At 41.1% G+C, this 21,248-nt stretch overlaps 9 non-coding genes across 9 annotated transcripts; all 9 read right to left on the minus strand.

Annotated features, from left to right (window-relative positions):
• Positions 1-406: 406 nt before the first annotated feature.
• trnay-gua (transfer RNA tyrosine (anticodon GUA)) lies at positions 407-532 on the minus strand. Its single transcript has 2 exons — positions 496-532; positions 407-442 (listed from the first exon to the last, which is right to left on the minus strand). It is a non-coding gene; the product is annotated as a tRNA-Tyr (tRNA).
• A 2,171-nt stretch (positions 533-2,703) lies between these two features.
• On the minus strand, positions 2,704-2,829 carry trnay-gua (transfer RNA tyrosine (anticodon GUA)). Its single transcript has 2 exons — positions 2,793-2,829; positions 2,704-2,739 (listed from the first exon to the last, which is right to left on the minus strand). It is a non-coding gene; the product is annotated as a tRNA-Tyr (tRNA).
• Positions 2,830-6,910: 4,081 nt separating this feature from the next.
• trnay-gua (transfer RNA tyrosine (anticodon GUA)) lies at positions 6,911-7,036 on the minus strand. The gene is made up of 2 exons: positions 7,000-7,036; positions 6,911-6,946 (listed from the first exon to the last, which is right to left on the minus strand). It is a non-coding gene; the product is annotated as a tRNA-Tyr (tRNA).
• Positions 7,037-9,212: 2,176 nt separating this feature from the next.
• On the minus strand, positions 9,213-9,338 carry trnay-gua (transfer RNA tyrosine (anticodon GUA)). Its single transcript has 2 exons — positions 9,302-9,338; positions 9,213-9,248 (listed from the first exon to the last, which is right to left on the minus strand). It is a non-coding gene; the product is annotated as a tRNA-Tyr (tRNA).
• Positions 9,339-11,514: 2,176 nt separating this feature from the next.
• Positions 11,515-11,640, minus strand: trnay-gua (transfer RNA tyrosine (anticodon GUA)). The gene is made up of 2 exons: positions 11,604-11,640; positions 11,515-11,550 (listed from the first exon to the last, which is right to left on the minus strand). It is a non-coding gene; the product is annotated as a tRNA-Tyr (tRNA).
• A 2,165-nt stretch (positions 11,641-13,805) lies between these two features.
• Positions 13,806-13,931, minus strand: trnay-gua (transfer RNA tyrosine (anticodon GUA)). Its single transcript has 2 exons — positions 13,895-13,931; positions 13,806-13,841 (listed from the first exon to the last, which is right to left on the minus strand). It is a non-coding gene; the product is annotated as a tRNA-Tyr (tRNA).
• Positions 13,932-14,575: 644 nt separating this feature from the next.
• trnay-gua (transfer RNA tyrosine (anticodon GUA)) lies at positions 14,576-14,701 on the minus strand. The gene is made up of 2 exons: positions 14,665-14,701; positions 14,576-14,611 (listed from the first exon to the last, which is right to left on the minus strand). It is a non-coding gene; the product is annotated as a tRNA-Tyr (tRNA).
• A 3,575-nt stretch (positions 14,702-18,276) lies between these two features.
• Positions 18,277-18,402, minus strand: trnay-gua (transfer RNA tyrosine (anticodon GUA)). Its single transcript has 2 exons — positions 18,366-18,402; positions 18,277-18,312 (listed from the first exon to the last, which is right to left on the minus strand). It is a non-coding gene; the product is annotated as a tRNA-Tyr (tRNA).
• Positions 18,403-19,810: 1,408 nt separating this feature from the next.
• Positions 19,811-19,936, minus strand: trnay-gua (transfer RNA tyrosine (anticodon GUA)). Its single transcript has 2 exons — positions 19,900-19,936; positions 19,811-19,846 (listed from the first exon to the last, which is right to left on the minus strand). It is a non-coding gene; the product is annotated as a tRNA-Tyr (tRNA).
• Positions 19,937-21,248: the final 1,312 nt, after the last annotated feature.

The following is a 21,248-nucleotide window of genomic DNA, read 5'->3' on the forward strand; positions in this document are numbered from 1 at the left end:
CAGACATCCGATATAGATTGGATTTTACAACAGGTAGTATTCAGTAATTGTAGGATGTTCTTCATATATTTAGATGCTCTCCCAATTGGGAGCGCCAGCCTTGGCTCTGGGAGGATGAAAGGGATTTCTAATTCTAGTTACAATATTTGATTGATTTGAAATTCGGGGCAACATCCTTTGAGCCGAATGAAAATCAGGGAGCAAAGGACTTGTCCTCGGAATTACTTTAGTCCTCCGCTTTACCAACAGAGCTATCAAAGTATTGCTGGAACTCACTCTGGTTTGGGGAGTCCCTACTCAGGACGTTGGGAGAAACCAGATATAAATTGACTTGAGTAGATTCAGACAAATTCGCCAAAGATTTTTATTTACAGTTTTGGATTAAAATTGGAAACCCTGCAATAGTTCCTTCGAGCCGGATTTGAACCAGCGACCTAAGGATTTCCGATTAGAACTTCTATCGCGTTCAGCTGAATGAATGTAAGTTTGCACACTCTACAGTCCTCCGCTCTACCAACTGAGCTACCGAAGGGATGCTCCACTCATCTGCATTGTTGGGAGTGCCTACCTGTGGTGTTAGGATGGCCGACTAGTGGATTTTGATGAAGTAGCAACAGATTTTTATTTCATTTTTTCAAAATTGATTAAGATTTAAAATCCAGTGAAATGTCCTTAGAGCTGCATTTAAAAATAGTTACCTCAATATTTTGGAGTGGAACCACAACAGTTTTCCACTTTACCAACTGAGTTACCAGATTTGTGCTATTGGGACAGACAACTGATATAGACTGGAATTTACAACAGGTAGTATTAAGTAATTGATGCATCTTCCTTATATATTTAGATAATCACCCAATTGGGATCGCCAGCCTTGGCTCTGGGAGGATGAATTTGCATCAGATCTTTAGTTCCAATATTTGATCCATTTGAAATTCGGGGCAACATCCTTTGAGCCGGATGAAAACCAGGGAGCAAAGTACTTGTGCTCTGAATTACTTAAATCCTCCGCTTTACCAACAGAGTTATCGAAGTATTGCTGGAACTCACTCTGGTTTTGGGAGTCCCTACTCATGACGTTGGGACATACAAGATATAAATTGACTTGAGTAGATTCAGACAAATTCGCCAAAGATTTTTATTTACAGTTTTGGATTAAAATTGGAAAACCTGCAATAGTTCCTTTGAGCTGGATTTGAACCAGGAACCCCAATTCAATCATCCATCGTGTTCCGCCGAAAGGACGTCAGTTTTCACACTCTACAGTCCTCCGCTCTACCAACTGAGCTATCGAAGGGATGCTCCACGGGTCTGCATTATTGGGATTGCTTACCTGTGGTGTTAGAATGGCTGACTAGTGGATTTTGATGAAGTAGCAACAGATTTTTCTTTAAATTTTTCAAGATTGATTAAAATTTGAAATCCAGGAAAATGTCCATTGAGCTGCAATTTAAATAGTTACCTCAAAATTTTGGTGTGGAACCACAACAGTTTTCCACTTAGAAAACGGAGTTACCAGATTTGTGCTATTGGGACAGACATCCGATATCGATTGGATTTGACAACAGTTAGTATTCAGTAATTGTGGCATGTTCTTCATATATTTAGATGCTCTCCCAATTGGGAGCGCCAGCCTTGGCTCTGGGAGGATGAATTTGCATCAGATCTTTAGTTACAATTTTTCATTGATTTGAAATTCTGGGCAACATCCTTTGAGCCGGATGAAAACCAGGGAGCAAAGGACTTGTCCTCGGAATTACTTTAGTCCTCCGCTTTACCAACAGAGCGATCGAAGTATTGCTGGAACTCACTCTGGTTTGGGGAGTCCCTACTCATGACGTTGGGAGAAACCAGATATAAATTGACTTGAGTAGATTCAGACAAATTCACCAAAGATTTTAATTTACAGTTTTGAAGTAAAATTGGAAACCCTGCAATAGTTCCTTTGAGCCGGATTTGAACCAGCGACCTAAGGATTTCCGATTAGAATTTCCATCGCGCTCCGCTGAAAGAATGTCAGTTTGCACACTCTACAGTCCTCCGCTCTACCAACTGAGCTACCGAAGGGATGCTCCACTCATCTGCATTGTTGGGAGTGCCTACCTGTGGTGTTAGGATGGCCGACTAGTGGATTTTTATGAAGTAGCAACAGATTTTTATTTCATTTTTTCAAAATTGATTAAGATTTAAAATCCAGTAAAATGTCCTTAGAGCTGCATTTTAAATAGCTACCTCAATATTTTGGAGTGGAACCACAACAGTTTTCCACTTTGCCAACTGAGTTACCAGATTTGTGCTATTGGGACACACAACTGATATAGACTGGAATTTACAACAGGTAGTATTCAGTAATTGTGGCATGTTCTTCATATATATAGATGCTCTCCCAATTGGGAGCGCCAACCTTGGCTCTGGGAGGATGAATTTGCATCTGATCTTTAGTTACAATATTTGATTGATTTGAAATTCGGGGCAACATCCTTTGAGCCGGATGAAAACCAGGGAGCAAAGGACTTGTCCTCGGAATTACTTTAGTCCTCGGCTTTACCAACAGAGCTATCAAAGTATTGCTGGACCTCACTCTGGTTTTGGGATCACCTACTCATGACGTTGGGATAGACTAGACGAGACTTGTGTAGATTCATACAAATTCACCAAAGATTTTTATTTACAGTTTTGAATTAAAATTGGGACGCCGGTAATATTTCCTTCGAGCCGGATTTGAACCAGCGACCTAAGGATTTCCGATTAGAACTTCCATCGCGTTCCGCCGCAAGGATGTCAGTTTTCACACTCTACAGTCCTCCGCTCTACCGACTGAGCTATCGAAGGGATGCTCTTCTTGTCTGCATTATTGGGAGTGCCTACCTGTGGTGTTAGGACGGCTGACAAGTGGATTTTGATGATGTAGCAACAGATTTTTCTTTAAAATTTTCAAGATTGATTAAAATTTGAAATCCAGGAAAATGTCCTTTGAGCTGCAATTTAAATAGCTACCTCAAAATTATGGTGTGGAACCACAACAGTTTTCCACTTTGCCAACTGAGTTACCAGATTTGTGCTATTGGGACAGACATCCGATATAGATTGGATTTTACAACAGGTAGTATTCAGTAATTGTGGCATGTTCTTCATATATTTAGATGCTCTCCCAATTGGGAGCGCCAGCCTTGTCTCTGGGAGGATGAAAGGGATTTCTAATTCTAGTTACAATATTTGATTGATTTGAAATTCGGGGCAACATCCTTTGAGCCGAATGAAAATCAGGGAACAAAGGACTTGTCCTCGGAATTACTTTAGTCCTCCGCTTTACCAACAGAGCTATCAAAGTATTGCTGGAACTCACTCTGGTTTGGGGAGTCCCTACTCATGACGTTGGGAGATACCAGATATAAATTGACTTGAGTAGATTCAGACAAATTCGCCAAAGATTTTTATTTACAGTTTTGGATTAAAATCAGGAACCCTGCAATAGTTCCTTCTAGCCGGATTTGAACCCGGAACCTAAGGATTTCCAATTCAAACATCCATCGTGTTCCGCCGAAAGGAAGTCAGTTTTCACACTCTACAGTCCTCCGCTCTACCAACTGCGCTATCGCAGGGATGCTCCTCTAGTCTGCATTATTGGGAGTGCTTACCTGTGGTGTTAGGATGGCCGACTAGTGGATTTTGATGAAGTAGCAACAGATTTTTATTTCATTTTTTCAATCTTGATTAAGATTTAAAATTCAGTAAAATGTCCTTTGAGCTGCATTTGAAATAGCTACTTCAAAATTTTGGTGTGGAACCACAACAGTTTTCCACTTTGCCAACTGACTTACCAGATTTGTTCTATTGGGACAGACAACCGATATAGATTGGATTTTACAAGAGGTAGTATTCAGTAATTGTGGCATGTTCTTCATATATTTAGATGCTCTCCCAATTGGGAGCGCCAGCCTTGGCTCTGGGAGGATGAATTTGCATCTGATCTTTAGTTACAATATTTGATTGATTTGAAATTCGGGGCAACATCCTTTGAGCCGAATGAAAACCAGGGAGCAAAGGACTTGTCCTCGGAATTACTTTAGTCCTCCGCTTTACCAACAGAGCTATCAAAGTATTGCTTGAACTCACTCTGGTTTGGGGAGTCCCTACTCATGACGTTGGGAGAAACCAGATATAAATTGACTTGAGTAGATTCAGACAAATTCGCCAAAGATTTTTATTTACAGTTTTGGATTAAAATTGGAAACCCTGCAATAGTTCCTTCGAGCCGGATTTGAACCAGCGACCTAAGGAATTCCGATTAGAACTTCCATCGCGTTCAGCTGAAAGAATGTCATTTTGCACACTCTACAGTCCTCCGCTCTACCAACTGAGCTAGCGAAGGGATGCTCCACTCATCTGCATTGTTGGGAGTGCCTACCTGTGGTGATAGGATGGCCGACTAGTGGATTTTGATGAAGTAGCAACAGATTTTTATTTAATTTTTTCAAAATTGATTAAGATTTAAAATCCAGTAAAATGTCCTTAGAGCTGCATTTTAAATAGCTACCTCAATATTTTGGAGTGGAACCACAACAGTTTTCCACTTTGCCAACTGAGTTACCAGATTTGTGCTATTGGGACAGACAACTGATATTGACTGGAATTTACAACAGGTAGTATTAAGTAATTGTGGCATGTTCCTTATATATTTAGATAATCACCCAATTGGGAGCGCCAGCCTTGGCTCTGGGAGGATGAATTTGCATCAGATCTTTAGTTACAATATTTGATCCATTTGAAATTCGGGGCAACATCCTTTGAGCCGGATGAAAACCAGGGAGCAAAGTACTTGTGCTCGGAATTACTTAAATCCTCCGCTTTACCAACAGAGTTATCGAAGTATTGCTGGAACTCACTCTGGTTTTGGGAGTCCCTACTCATGACGTTGGGACATACGAGATATAAATTGACTTGAGTAGATTCAGACAAATTCGCCAAAGATTTTTATTTACAATTTTGGATTAAAATTGGAAACCCTGCAATAGTTCCTTCGAGGTGGATTTGAACCAGGAACCTAAGGATTTCCAATTCAAACATCCATCGTGTTCCGCAGAAAGGATGTCAGTTTTCACACTCTACAGTCCTCCGCTCTACCAACTGAGCTATCGAAGGGATGCTCCACTCTTCTGCATTATTGGGAGTGCTTACCTGTGGTGTTAGAATGGCCGACTAGTGGATTTTGATGAAGTAGCAACAGATTTTTCTTTAAATTTTTCAAGATTGATTAAAATTTGAAATCCAGGAAAATGTCCATTGAGCTGCAATTTAAATAGCTACCTCAAAATTTTGGTGTGGAACCACAACAGTTTTCCACTTAGAAAACTGAGTTACCAGATTTGTGCTATTGGGACAGACATCCGATATAGATTGGATTTTACAACAGTTAGTATTCAGTAATTGTGGCATGTTCTTCATATATTTAGATGCTCTCCCAATTGGGAGCGCCAGCCTTGGCTCTGGGAGGATGAATTTGCATCTGATCTTTAGTTACAATATTTGATTGATTTGAAATTCGGGGCAACATCCTTTGAGCCGGATGAAAACCAGGGAGCAAAGGACTTGTCCTCGGAATTACTTTAGTCCTCCGCTTTACCAACAGAGCTATCGAAGTATTGCTGGAACTCACTCTGGTTTGGGGAGTCCCTACTCATGACGTTGGGAGAAACCAGATATAAATTGACTTGAGTAGATTCAGACAAATTCGCAAAAGATTCTTATTGACAGTTTTTGATTACAATTGGAAACCCTGCAATAGTTCCTTCGAGCCGGATTTGAACCAGGAACCTAAGGATTTCCAATTCAAACATCCATTGTGTTCCGCCGAAAGGATGTCAGTTTTCACACTCAACAGTCCTCCGCTCTACCAACTGCGCTATCGAAGGGATCCGCCAGTCACCTGCATTAATGGGAGTGCCTACCTGTGGTATTAGGATGGCCGACTATTGGATTTTGATGAAGTAGCAACAGAATTTTATCTACTTTTTCAATCTTGATTAAGATTTAAAATCCAGTAAAATGTCCTTTGAGCTGCATTTTAAATAGCTACTTCAAAATTTTGGTGTTGAACCACAACAGTTTTCCACTTTGCCAACTGAGTTACCAGATTTGTGCTATTGGTTCGAGCCGGATTTGAACCAGCGACCTAAGGATTTCCGATTAGAACTTCCGTCGCGTTCCGCCGAAAGGATGTCAGTTTTCACACTCTACAGTCCTCCGCTCTACCAACTGAGCTATCGAAGGGATCCGCCAGTCACCTGCATTAATGGGAGTGCCTACCTGTGGTATTAGGATGGCCGACTAGTGGATTTTGATGAAGTAGCAACAGAATTTTATCTACTTTTTCAATCTTGATTAAGATATGAAATCCAGTAAAATGTCCTTTGAGCTGCATTTTAAATAGCTACTTCAAAATTTAGGTGTGGAACCACAACAGTTTTCCACTTTGCCAACTGAGTTACCAGATTTGTGCTATTGGGACAGACAACCGATATAGATTGGATTTTACAACAGGTAGTATTCAGTAATTGTGGCATGTTCTTCATATATTTAGATGCTCTCCCAATTGGGAGCACCAGCCTTGGCTCTGGGAGAATGAATTTGCATCAGATCTTTAGTTACAATTTTTGATTGATTTGATATTCGGGGCAACATCCTTTGTGCCGGATTAAAACAAGGGAGCAAAGTACTTGTGCTCGGAATTACTTAAATCCTCTGCTTTACCAACAGAGTTATCGAAGTATTGCTGGAACTCACTCTGGTTTTGGGAGTCCCTACTCATGACGTTGGGAGATACCAGATATAAATTGACTTGAGTAGATTCAGACAAATTCGCCAAAGATTTTTATTGACAGTTTTGGATTAAAATTGGGAACCCTGCAATAGTTCCTTCGAGCCGGATTTGAACCGGCGACCTAAGGATTTCCGATTAGAACTTCCGTCGCGTTCCGCCGAAAGGATGTCAGTTTTCACACTCTACAGTCCTCCGCTCTACCAACTGAGCTATCGAAGGGATCCGCCAGTCACCTGCATTAATGGGAGTGCCTACCTGTGGTGTTAGGATGGCCGACTAGTGGATTTTGATGAAGTAGCAACAGATTTTTATTTCATTTTTTCAATCTTGATTAACATTTAAAATCCAGTAAAATGTCCTTTGAGCTGCATTTGAAATAGCTACTTCAAAATTTTGGTGTGGAACCACAACAGTTTTCCACTTTGCCAACTGAGTTACCTGATTTGTGCTATTGGGACAGACAACCGATATAGATTGGATTTTACAACAGGTAGTATTCAGTAATTGTGGCATGTTCCTTATATATTTAGATGCTCTCCCAATTGGGAGGGCCAGCCTTGGCTCTGGGAGGATGAATGTGCTTCAGATCTTTAGTTACAATTTTTGATTGATTTGAAATTCGGGGCAACATCCTTTGAGCCGGATGAAAACCAGGGAGCAAAGGACTTGTGCTCTGAATCACTTAAGACCTCCGCTTTACCAACAGAGCTATCAAAGTATTGCTGGACCTCACTCTGGTTTTGGGATCACCTACTCATGGCTTTGGGATAGACCAGACTAGACTTGTGTAGATTCATACAAATTCACCAAAGATTTTTATTTACAGTTTTGAATTAAAATTGGAAAGCCGGTTATAGTTCCTTCGAGCCGGTTTTGAACCAGCGACCTAAGGCTTTCCAATTAGAACTTCCATCGCGTTCCGCCGAAAGGATGTCAGTTTTCACACTCTACAGTCCTCTGCTCTACCAATTTAGCTATCGAAGGGATGCTCCTCTTGTCTGCATTATTGCGAGTGCCTACCTGTGGTGTTAGGACGGCTGAAGTGGATTTTGATGATGTAGCAACAGATTTTTCTTTACATTTTTCAAGATTGATTCAAATTTGAAATCCAGGAAAATGTCCATTGAGCTGCAATTTAAATAGCTACCTCAAAATCTTGGTGTGGAACCACAACAGTTTTCCACTTTGCCAACTGAGTTACCAGATTTGTGCTATTGGGACAGACAACCGATATAGATTGGATTTTACAACAGGTAGTATTCAGTAATTGTGGCATGTTCTTCATATATTTAGATGCTCTCCCAATTGGGAGCGCCAGCCTTGGCTCTGGGAGGATGAATTTGCATCAGATCTTTAGTTACAATTTTTGATTGATTTGATATTCGGGGCAACATCCTTTGAGCCGGATTAAAACCAGGGAGCAAAGTACTTGTGCTCGGAATTACTTAAATCCTCCGCTTTACCAACAGAGTTATCGAAGTATTGCTGGAACTCACTCTGGTTTTGGGAGTCCCTACTCATGACGTTGGGAGATACCAGATATAAATTGACTTGGGTAGATTCAGACAAATTTGCCAAAGATTTTTATTTACAGTTTTGGATTAAAATTGGTAACCCTGCAATAGTTCCTTCGAGCCGGATTTGAACCAGTAACCTAAGGATTTCCAATTAGAACATCCATCGTTTTCCGCCGAAAGAATGTCAGTTTTCACACTCTACAGTCCTCCGTTTTACCAACTGAGCTACCGAAGGGATGCTCCACTCATATGTATTGTTGGGAGTGCCTACCTGTGGTGTTAGGATGGCCGACGAGTGGATTTTGATGAAGTCGCAACAGATTTTTATTTCATTTTTTCAAAATTGCTTAAGATTTAAAATCCAGTAAAATGTCATTAGAGCTGCATTTTAAATAGCTACCTCAATATTTTGGAGTGGAACCACAACAGTTTTCCACTTTGCCAACTGAGTTACCAGATTTGTGCTATTGGGACAGAACACTGATATAGACTGGAATTTATAACAGGTAGTATTCAGTAATTGTGGCATGTTCCTTATATATTTAGATAATCACCCAATTGGGAGCGCCAGCCGTGGTTTTGGGCGGATGAATTTTTATAAGATCTTTAGTTACAATTTTTGATGAATTTGAAATTCGGGCAACATCCTTTGAGCCGGATTAAAACCAGGGAGCAAAGTACATGTGCTCGGAATTACTTAAGACCTCCGCTTCACCAACAGAGCTATCAAAGTATTGCTGGACCTCACTCTGGTTTTGGGATCACCTACTCATGACGTTGGGAGATACCAGATATAAATTGACTTGAGTAGATTCAGACACATTCGCCAAAAATTTTTATTTACAGTTTTGGATTAAAATTGGAAAGCCTGTAATAGTTCCTTCGAGCCGGATTTGAACCAGCGACCTAAGGATTTCTGGTTAGAACTTCCATCGCATTCCGCCGAAAGGATGTCAGTTTTCACACTCTACAGTCCTCCACTCTACCAACTGAGCTATCGAAGGGAGTCGCCAGTCATCTGCATTATTGGGAGTGCCTACCTGTGGTATTAGGATGGCCGACTAGTGGATTTTGATGAAGTAGCAACAGAATTTTATCTACTTTTTCAATCTTGATTTCGATATGAAATCCAGTAAAATGTCCTTTGAGCTGCATTTTAAATAGCTACTTAAAACTTTTGGTGTGGAACCACAACAGTTTTCAACTTTGCCAACTGAGTTACCAGATTTGTGCTATATGGACAGACAACCGATATAGATTGAATTTTACAACAGGTAGTATTCCGTAATTGTGGCATGTTCTTCATATATTTAGATGCTCTCCCAATTGGGAGCGCCAGCCTTGGCTCTGGGAGGATGAATTTGCATCAGATCTTTAGTTACAATTTTTGATTGATTTGAAATTCGGGGCAACATCCTTTGAGCCGGATTAAAACCAGGGAGCAAAGTACTTGTGCTCGGAATTACTTAAATCCTCCGCTTTACCAACAGAGCAATCGAAGTATTGCTGGAACTCACTCTGGTTTTGGGAGTCCCTACTCATGATGTTGGGAGATACCAGATATAAATTGACTTGAGTAGATTCAGACACATTCGCCAAAAAATTTTATTTAGTTTTGGATTAAAATTGGTAACCCTGCAATAGTTCCTTCAAGCCAGATTTGAACTAGCTACCTAAGGATTTCCGATTAGAATTTCCATTGCGTTCCGCCGAAAGGATGTCCATTCGCACACTCTACAGTCCTCCGCTCTACCAACTGAGCTATCGAAGGGATGCTCCACTCATCTGCATTATTGGGAGTGCCTACATGTGGTGTTAGGATGGCCGACTAGTGGATTTTGATGAAGTAGCAACAGATTTTTATTTCATTTTTTCAATATTGATTAAGATTTAAAATCCAGTAAATTGTCCTTTGAGCTGCATTTTAAATAGCTACCTCAAAATTTTGGTGTGGAACCACAACAGCTTTCCACTTTGCCAACTGAGTTACCAGATTTGTGCTATTGGGACAGACAACAATTTGGACTGGATTTTCTAACAGGTTGTATTCAGTAATTTTGGCATGTTTGTTGATTTTGATGCGCTCCAAACTGGGAATGCCTGTGTATGCTCAGGGAGGATGAATTTGCCCCAGATCTTTAGTTACAATTTTTGATTGATTTGATATTCGGGGCAACATCCTTTGAGCCGGATTAAAACCAGGGAGCAAAGTACTTGTGCTCGGAATTACTTAAATCCTCCGCTTTACCAACAGAGTTATCGAAGTATTGCTGGAACTCACTCTGGTTTTGGGAGTCCCTACTCATGACGTTGGGAGATACCAGATATAAATTGACTTGGGTAGATTCAGACAAATTTGCCAAAGATTTTTATTTACAGTTTTGGATTAAAATTGGTAACCCTGCAATAGTTCCTTCGAGCCGGATTTGAACCAGTAACCTAAGGATTTCCAATTAGAACATCCATCGTTTTCCGCCGAAAGAATGTCAGTTTTCACACTCTACAGTCCTCCGTTTTACCAACTGAGCTACCGAAGGGATGCTCCACTCATATGTATTGTTGGGAGTGCCTACCTGTGGTGTTAGGATGGCCGACGAGTGGATTTTGATGAAGTCGCAACAGATTTTTATTTCATTTTTTCAAAATTGCTTAAGATTTAAAATCCAGTAAAATGTCATTAGAGCTGCATTTTAAATAGCTACCTCAATATTTTGGAGTGGAACCACAACAGTTTTCCACTTTGCCAACTGAGTTACCAGATTTGTGCTATTGGGACAGAACACTGATATAGACTGGAATTTATAACAGGTAGTATTCAGTAATTGTGGCATGTTCCTTATATATTTAGATAATCACCCAATTGGGAGCGCCAGCCGTGGTTTTGGGCGGATGAATTTTTATAAGATCTTTAGTTACAATTTTTGATGAATTTGAAATTCGGGCAACATCCTTTGAGCCGGATTAAAACCAGGGAGCAAAGTACATGTGCTCGGAATTACTTAAGACCTCCGCTTCACCAACAGAGCTATCAAAGTATTGCTGGACCTCACTCTGGTTTTGGGATCACCTACTCATGACGTTGGGAGATACCAGATATAAATTGACTTGAGTAGATTCAGACACATTCGCCAAAAATTTTTATTTACAGTTTTGGATTAAAATTGGAAAGCCTGTAATAGTTCCTTCGAGCCGGATTTGAACCAGCGACCTAAGGATTTCTGGTTAGAACTTCCATCGCATTCCGCCGAAAGGATGTCAGTTTTCACACTCTACAGTCCTCCACTCTACCAACTGAGCTATCGAAGGGAGTCGCCAGTCATCTGCATTATTGGGAGTGCCTACCTGTGGTATTAGGATGGCCGACTAGTGGATTTTGATGAAGTAGCAACAGAATTTTATCTACTTTTTCAATCTTGATTTCGATATGAAATCCAGTAAAATGTTCTTTGAGCTGCATTTTAAATAGCTACTTAAAACTTTTGGTGTGGAACCACAACAGTTTTCAACTTTGCCAACTGAGTTACCAGATTTGTGCTATATGGACAGACAACCGATATAGATTGAATTTTACAACAGGTAGTATTCCGTAATTGTGGCATGTTCTTCATATATTTAGATGCTCTCCCAATTGGGAGCGCCAGCCTTGGCTCTGGGAGGATGAATTTGCATCAGATCTTTAGTTACAATTTTTGATTGATTTGAAATTCGGGGCAACATCCTTTGAGCCGGATTAAAACCAGGGAGCAAAGTACTTGTGCTCGGAATTACTTAAATCCTCCGCTTTACCAACAGAGCAATCGAAGTATTGCTGGAACTCACTCTGGTTTTGGGAGTCCCTACTCATGATGTTGGGAGATACCAGATATAAATTGACTTGAGTAGATTCAGACACATTCGCCAAAAAATTTTATTTAGTTTTGGATTAAAATTGGTAACCCTGCAATAGTTCCTTCAAGCCAGATTTGAACTAGCTACCTAAGGATTTCCGATTAGAATTTCCATTGCGTTCCGCCGAAAGGATGTCCGTTCGCACACTCTACAGTCCTCCGCTCTACCAACTGAGCTATCGAAGGGATGCTCCACTCATCTGCATTATTGGGAGTGCCTACATGTGGTGTTAGGATGGCCGACTAGTGGATTTTGATGAAGTAGCAACAGATTTTTATTTCATTTTTTCAATATTGATTCAGATTTAAAATCCAGTAAATTGTCCTTTTAGCTGCATTTTAAATAGCTACCTCAAAATTTTGGTGTGGAACCACAACAGCTTTCCACTTTGCCAACTGAGTTACCAGATTTGTGCTATTGGGACAGACAACAATTTGGACTGGATTTTCTAACAGGTTGTATTCAGTAATTTTGGCATGTTTGTTGATTTTGATGCGCTCCAAACTGGGAATGCCTGTGTATGCTCAGGGAGGATGAATTTGCCCCAGATCTTTAGTTACAATTTTTGATTGATTTGAAATTCGGGGCAAAATCCTTTGAGCCGGATTAAAACCAGGGAGCTAAGGACTTGTGCTAGGAATTACTTAAATCCTCTGCTTTACCAACAGAGCTATCGAAGTATTGCTGGAACTCACTCTGGTTTTGGGAGTCCCTACTCATGACGTTGGGAGATACCAGATTTGACTCGAGTAGATTCAAACAAATTTGCCAAAGATCTTTATTTACAATTTTTGATCAAGAATAGAAAGTCTGCAAAAATTCATTGGGGCCAGATTTGAAACAGCAACCCAAGTATTTTATTAGAACTTCGATCGCTTTCAGTCGAAAGGAGGTCAGTTTTCAAATTCTACAGTCCTCCCCTCAACCTATTGAGCTATGGAAGGGGTGCGCCGCAGATCAGCATTATTGAAAGTGTCCACCAATAGTGTAAGGATGGCCGACTAGTGGATTTTGATGAAGTAGCAACAGATTTTTATTTCATTTTTTCAATCTTGATTAAGATTTAAAATCCAGTCAAATGTCCTTTGAGCTGCATTTGAAATAGCTACTTCAAAATTTTGGTGTGGAACCACAACAGTTTTCCACTTTGCCAACTGAGTTACCAGATTTGTGCTATTGGGACAGACAACCGATATAGATTGGATTTTACAACAGGTAGTATTCAGTAATTGTGGCATGTTCCTTATATATTTAGATGCTCTCCCAATTGGGAGGGCTAGCCTTGGCTCTGGGAGGATGAATTTCCTTCAGATCTTTAGTTACAATTTTTGATTGATTTGAAATTCGGGGCAACATCCTTTGAGCCGGATGAAAACCAGGGAGCAAAGGACTTGTGCTCGGAATAACTTAAGACCTCCGCTTTACCAACAGAGCTATCAAAGTATTGCTGGACATCACTCTGGTTTTGGGATCACCTACTCATGACGTTGGGATTGACCAGACTAGACTTGTGTAGATTCATACAAATTCACCAAAGATTTTTATTTACAGTTTTGAATTAAAATTGGAAAGCCGGTAATAGTTCCTTCGAGCCGGATTTGAACCAGCGACCTAAGGATATCCAATGAGAACTTCCATCGCGTTCCGTCGAAAGGATGTCAGTTTTCAAACTCTACAGTCCTCCGCTCTACCAACTGAGCTATCGAAGGGATGCTCCTCTTGTCTGCATTATTGGGAGTGCCTACCTGTGGTGTTAGGACTGCGGAAAAGTGGATTTTGATGATGTAGCAACTGATTTTTCTTTAAATTTTTCAAGATTGATTTTAATTTGAAATCCAGGAAAATGTCCTTTGAGTTGCAATTTAAATAGCTACCTCAAAATTTTGGTGTGGAACCACAACAGTTTTCCACTTTGCCAACTGAGTTACCAGATTTGTGCTATTGGGACAGACATCCGATATAGATTGGATTTTACAACAGGTAGTATTCAGTAATTGTGGCATGTTCTTCATATATTTAGATGCTCTCCCAATTGGGAGCGCCAGCCTTGGCTCTGGGAGGATGAATTTGCATCTGATCTTTAGTTACAATATTTGATTGATTTGAAATTCGGGGCAACATCCTTTGAGCCGGATGAAAACCAGGGAGCAAAGGACTTGTCCTCGGAATTACTTTAGTCCTCCGCTTTACCAACAGAGCTATCGAAGTATTGCTGGAACTCACTCTGGATTGGGGAGTCCCTACTCATGACGTTGGGAGAAACCAGATATAAATTGACTTGAGTAGATTCAGACAAATTCGCCAAAGATTGTTATTTACAGTTTTGGATTAAAATTGAAAAACCTGCAATAGTTCCTTCGAGCCGGATTTGAACCAGCGACATAAGGATTTCCGATTAGTACTTCCATCGCGTTCAGCTGAAAGAATGTCAGTTTGCACACTCTACAGTCCTCCGCTCTACCAACTGAGCTACCGAAGGGATGCTCCACTGATCTGCATTGTTGGGAGTGCCTACCTGTGGTATTAGGATGGCCGACTAGTGGATTTTGATGAAGTAGCAACAGATTTTTATTTCATTTTTTCAATCTTGATTAAGATTTAAAATCCAGTAAAATGTCCTTTGAGCTGCATTTGAAATAGCTACTTCAAAATGTTGGTGTGGAACCACAACGGTTTTCCACTTTGCCAACTGAGTTACCAGATTTGTGCTTTTGGGACAGACAACCGATATAGATTGGATTTTACAACAGGTAGTATTCAGTAATTGTGGCATGTTCCTTATATATTTAGATGCTCTCCCAATTGGGAGGGCCAGCCTTGGCTCTGGGAGGATGAATTTGCTTCAGATCTTTAGTTACAATTTTTGATTGATTTGAAATTCGGGGCAACATCCTTTGAGCCGGATGAAAACCAGGGAGCAAAGGACTTGTGCTCGGAATCACTTAAGACCTCCGCTTTACCAACAGAGCTATCAAAGTATTGCTGGACCTCACTCTGGTTTTGGGATCACCTACTCATGACGTTGGGATAGACCAGACTAGACTTGTGTAGATTCATACAAATTCACCAAAGATTTTTATTTACAGTTTTGAATTAAAATTGGGACGCCGGTAATAGTTCCTTCGAGCCGGATTTGAACCAGCGACCAAAGGATTTCCGATTAGAACGTCCATCGCGTTCCGCCGAAAGGATTGTCAAGTCAAGTCAATTTTATTTGTATAGCCCTTAATCACAGACAGTCTCAAAGTGCTTTACATAGCCACAATCGACATCCCCGATCTTAACCCCCAGGAGGGCAAGGAAAAACTCACAAAACCTCATTAGGGGAAAAGTGAGAAACCTTGAGAAGGGACCACAGATGGGGGAATCCCCCTTCCAGGATGACCAGGCTGCAATGGATGCCAACTGGGCAACATTTGACACATACAATGATGCTATGCGATAATAGATGAGATAATATAAGAGTCAATTGAATGAAGTGCTGCAGGAAGATGACTTCAGTGGAGTGGGTCCTCATCCAGGGCCGTAATATCCATGCCAGCATATCCGAAGATGAGCCTTCGATCTTGTACCGGTCAGTTGGTGTAAATTCAGTACAGCCACTTCCAAGTGAATCGCCATCACCTAATTCGGGGAATTGGGAACAGAAAAGAAAGAACAGAAATAGCAAACAGGCCAACAAGTAGTTCAATGAAGTGCTGAAATATAAGGAAATCAGAAAAGGCGCTGCATGAAGACGACTTCGGCAGAGCAGGTCCCTTCCCGGTTCGTCAGTGCCGTAATCTTCAAAGCATGTCCCCATCACCTAATTCCCAAGCAGGGGAAGGAGGGGGCAGAAAAGAGAAGAAGCGGCAGTAAACAGGCCAACAAATAATTAAATTAGATGCTAAAGTATATAAATAAATTGATCAAATGTCGCGCTGCAGGAAGACGACATCACTGGAACAGGTGCATGCCCAGTTGGTCAATGCCTTAAACTTCCTAGTGGGTCACCGTCACCTAATCCCCCAGCCGGGGGAAAAGGGGGCAGAAAAGAAAACAAAAGAAAAAAAAAGCGGCAGTAAACAGGCCAACAAATATTTCAGCTAAATGCACAAGAGTATAAATGCGTCTTTAATAGTGTTTTGAACATTTCTACTGAGGTGGCGCCTCGAATATCTGAGGGAAGTGCATTCCAAAGCATTGGTGCCCGAATAGAGAACGCTCTAGAACCTGCGGACTTCTTTTTGGCTCGCGGGATCACTAAAAGACCAGCATTTTGTGAGCGAAGGTTTCGGGACGGAACATATGGTACCACGAGGTCAACGAGATAAGAAGGTGCTAAGCCGTGCAATATTTTAAAAGTAAGTAGCAGAACTTTAAAATCACATCTCAAGTGGACCGGAAGCCAATGCAAATTGGCTAATATCGGGGTAATATGTTCAACCTTTCTCGTCTTAGTTAAGAGTCTAGCTGCTGCATTTTGAACTAACTGCAGACTTTTAATACTCGACATGGGGAGACCCGAGAGCAAAGCGTTACAATAGTCGAGGCGAGACGTAACAAACGCATGGATTAAGATTTCCGCGTCACACGTTGATAGAATTGAGTCTGTTTTCACACTCTACAGTCCTCCACTCTACCGACTGAGCTATCGAAGGGATGCTCCTCTTGTCTGCATTATTGGGAGTGCCAACCTGTGGTGTTAGGACGGCTGAGAAGTGGATTTTGATGATGTAGCAAAAGATTTTTCTTTACATTTTTCAAGATTGATTAAAATTTGAAATCCAGGAAAATGTCCTTTGAGCTGCAATTTAAATAGCTACCTCAAAATTTTGGTGTGGAACCACAACAATTTTCCACTTTGCCAACTGAGTTACCAGATTTGTGCTATTGGGACAGACATCCGATATAGATTGGATTTCACAACAGGTAGTATTCAGTAATTGTGGCATGTTCTTCATATATTTAGATGCTCTCCCAATTGGGAGCGCCAGCCTTGGCTCTGGGAGAATGAATTTGCATCAGATCTTTAGTTACAATTTTTGATTGATTTGAAATTCGGGGCAAGATCCTTGAAGCCGGATTAAAACCAGGGAGCAAAGTACTTGTGCTGGGAATTACTTAAATCCTCCGCTTTACCAACAGAGCAATCGAAGTATTTCTGGAACTCACTCTGCTTTTGGGAGTCCCTACTCATGACGTTGGGAGATACCAGATATAAATTGACTTGAGTAGATTCAGACAAATTCGCCAAAGTTTTTTATTGACAGTTTTGGATTAAAATTAGGAACCCTGCAATAGTTCCTTTGAGACGGATTTGAACCAGGAACCTAAGGATTTCCAATTCAAACATCCATCGTGTTCCGCCGAAAGGATGTCAGTTTTCACACTCTACAGTCCTCCGCTCTACGAACTGCGCTATCGCAGGTATCCTCCACTAGTCTGCATTATTGGGAGTGATTACCTGTGGTGTTAGGATGGCCGACTAGTGGATTTTGATGAAGTAGCAACAGATTTTTATTTCATTTTTTCAATCTTGATTCAGATTTAAAATCCAGTAAAAAGTCCTTTGAGCTGCATTTGAAATAGCTACTTCAAAATTTTGGTGTGGAACCACAACATTTTTCCACTTTGCCAACTGAGTTACCAGATTTGTGCTTTTGGGACAGACAACCGATGTAGATTGGATTTTACAACAGGTAGTATTCAGTAATTGTGGTATGTTCCGTATATATTTAGATGCTCTCCCAATTGGGAGGGCCAGCCTTGGCTCTGGGAGGATGAATTTGCATCTGATCTTTAGTTACAATATTTGATTGATTTGAAATTCGGGGCAACATCCTTTGAGCCGAATGAAAACCAGGGGGCAAAGGACTTGTCCTCGGATTTACTTTAGTCCTCCGCTTTACCAACAGAGCTATCAAAGTATTGCTGGAACTCACTCTGGTTTGGGGAGTCCCTACTCATGACGTTGGGAGAAACCAGATATAAATTGACTTGAGTAGATTCAGACAAATTCGCCAAAGACTTTTATTTACAGTTTTGGATTAAAATTGGAAACCCTGCAATTGTTCCTTCGAGCCGGATTTGAACCAGCGACCTAAGGATTTCCGATTAGAACTTTCATCGCGTTCAGCTGAATGAATGTAAGTTTGCACACTCTACAGTCCTCCGCTCTACCAACTGAGCTATCGAAGGAATGCTCCACTCGTCTGCATTATTGGGAGTGCTTACCTGTGGTATTAGAATGGCCAACTAGTGGATTTTGATGAAGTAGCAACAGATTTTTCTTTAAATTTTTCAAGATTGATTAAAATTTGAAATCCAGGAAAATTTCCATTGAGCTGCAATTTAAATAGCTACCTCAAAATTATGGTGTGGAACCACAACAGTTTTTCACTTAGAAAACTGAGTTACCAGATTTGTGCTATTGGGACAGACATCCGATATAGATTGGATTTTACAACAGTTAGTATTCAGTAATTGTGGCATGTTCTTCATATATTTAGATGCTCTCCCAATTGGGAGCGCCAGCCTTGGCTCTGGGAGGATGAATTTGCATCAGATCTTTAGTTACAATTTTTGATTGATTTGAAATTCGGGGCAACATCCTTTGAGCCGGATTAAAACCAGGGAGCAAAGTACTTGTGCTCGGAATTACTTAAATCCTCCGCTTTACCAACAGAGCAATCGAAGTATTGCTGGAACTCACTCTGGTTTTGGGAGTCCCTCCTCATGATGTTGGGAGATACCAGATATAAATTGACTTGAGTAGATTCAGACAAATTCGCCAAAGATTTTTATTTACAGTTTTGGATTAAAATTGGGAACCCTGCAATAGTTCCTTCGAGCCGGATTTGAACCCGGAACCTAAGGATTTCCAATTCAAACATCCATCGTTTTCCGCCGAATGATGTCAGTTTTCACACTCTACAGTCCTCCGCTCTACCAACTGCGCTATCGCAGGGATGCTCCACTAGTCTGCATTATTGGGAGTGCTTACCTGTGGTGTTAGGATGGCCGACTAGTGGATTTTGATGAAGTAGCAACAGATTTTTATTTCATTTTTTCAATCTTGATTAAGATTTAAAATTCAGTAAAATGTCCTTTGAGCTGCATTTGAAATAGCTACTTCAAAATTTTGGTGTGGAACCACAAGAGTTTTCCACTTTGCCAACTGACTTACCAGATTTGTGCTATTGGGACAGACAACCGATATAGATTGGATTTTACAACAGGTAGTATTCAGTAATTGTGGCATGTTCCTTATATATTTAGATGCTCTCCCAATTGGGAGGGCCAGCCTTGGCTCTGGGAGGATGAATTTCCTTCAGATCTTTAGTTACAATTTTTGATTGATTTAAAATTCGGGGCAACATCCTTTGAGCCGGATGAAAACCAGGGAGCAAAGGACTTGTGCTCGGAATCACTTAAGACCTCCGCTTTACCAACAGAGCTATCAAAGTATTGCTGGACCTCACTCTGGTTTTGGGATCACCTACTCATGACGTTGGGATTGACAAGACGAGACTTGTGTAGATTCATACAAATTCACCAAAGATTTTTATTTACAGTTTTGAATTAAAATTGGAAAGCCGGTAATAGTTCCTTCGAGCCGGATTTGAACCAGCGACCTAAGGATTTCCAATTAGAACTTCCATCGCGTTCCGCCGAAAGGATGTCAGTTTTCAAACTCTACAGTCCTCCGCTCTACCGACTGAGCTATCGAAGGGATGCTCCTCTTGTCTGCATTATTGGGAGTGCCTACCTGTGGTGTTAGGACGGCTGACAAGTGGATTTTGATGATGCAGATTTTTCTTTAAATTTTACAAGATTGATTAAAATTTGAAATCCAGGAAAATGTCCTTTGAGCTGCAATTTAAATAGCTACCTCAAAATTTTGGTGTGGAACCACAACAGTTTTCCACTTTGCCAACTGAGTTACCAGATTTGTGCTATTGGGACAGACATCCGATATAGATTGGATTTTACAACAGGTAGTATTCAGTAATTGTGGCATGTTCTTCATATACCGTATTTTTGGACTCAAAAGACGCGCCGTGTCAAAGGGCGCAACACCTGTTGGGGGCGCTATTTCTGTATTTGTTACATAGATAGAACGCGCCGACTCATCGGGCGCTAACACAACCGACCAATCGAGCAGTCTCGCTGGCTGCTCAGTCACGCTAGCGTGTTTTTAAAATGGCAGCGGGAGTTCAGTGGTACTTTATTTTAGCTTTTAACAACGTGCTGAAGTTGTCCTCATCCAAAAATGCACCAAGTCCTTGTCTTCTGTATCCAAGATAAACAACACGAGTCATTATCAGTCTGCCTCGCCATCTCGCTGCTTCGCCGTCTCGCTGCGGCGCAGCCCCTCAGATGGGATGCCGACACAATGCCGGTGTGAGCAAGTCACTTGTCAACAAACGATGTGCGGTCACGGTGTTACATCAAAACTAAAACTATCATCCCAAATCAACTGAAAAGCATAAAAGTGTAGGCCCAGCAAAATTCTGCCTCCCAGCCTACCATACATTACCTTAGTTTACATGCATGCACACTAAAACAGACGATAGCATGGCTAGCTGTTTTGAAAAAACGGCAACAGGAGCAAAACTGCGTTTGGTTGTATTTTATTTAACAAGGTACTCACATTAAGAGTTATCAGTCATCCACAAATCCTTCAAAATCATCGTCTTCCGTATCAGACAGAAATAGTTGGGCAAATTCTCCCTCAAACACGCCAGGTTCCCTCTCGTCATTGTCCGAGTCTGTGTCGCTGCTGAGCGTCTCCCCGGATGTAATGCCGGCTTTCGCGAAAGCTCTTGCAATAGAGCTAGCAGACACGTTCGTCCAAGCAGCTACAATCCACTCGCAAATTGTGGCATAACTTGCTCTTCGCTGTCTCCCAGTCTTTGTGAAGCTGTGTTCGCCCTCCGCCATCCATCGCTCCCACGCAGCACGCAACTTCACTTTGAACGCTCTGTTTATACTTAAGTCGAGTGGTTGGAGTTCCTTTGTCAAGCCTCCCGGGATGATGGCAA

Source organism: Idiotropiscis lumnitzeri, chromosome 9, assembly GCF_059441095.1.
Source record: "Idiotropiscis lumnitzeri isolate Australia: NSW breed Sydney's pygmy pipehorse chromosome 9, RoL_Ilum_1.0, whole genome shotgun sequence".
NCBI lineage: Eukaryota > Metazoa > Chordata > Actinopteri > Syngnathiformes > Syngnathidae > Idiotropiscis > Idiotropiscis lumnitzeri.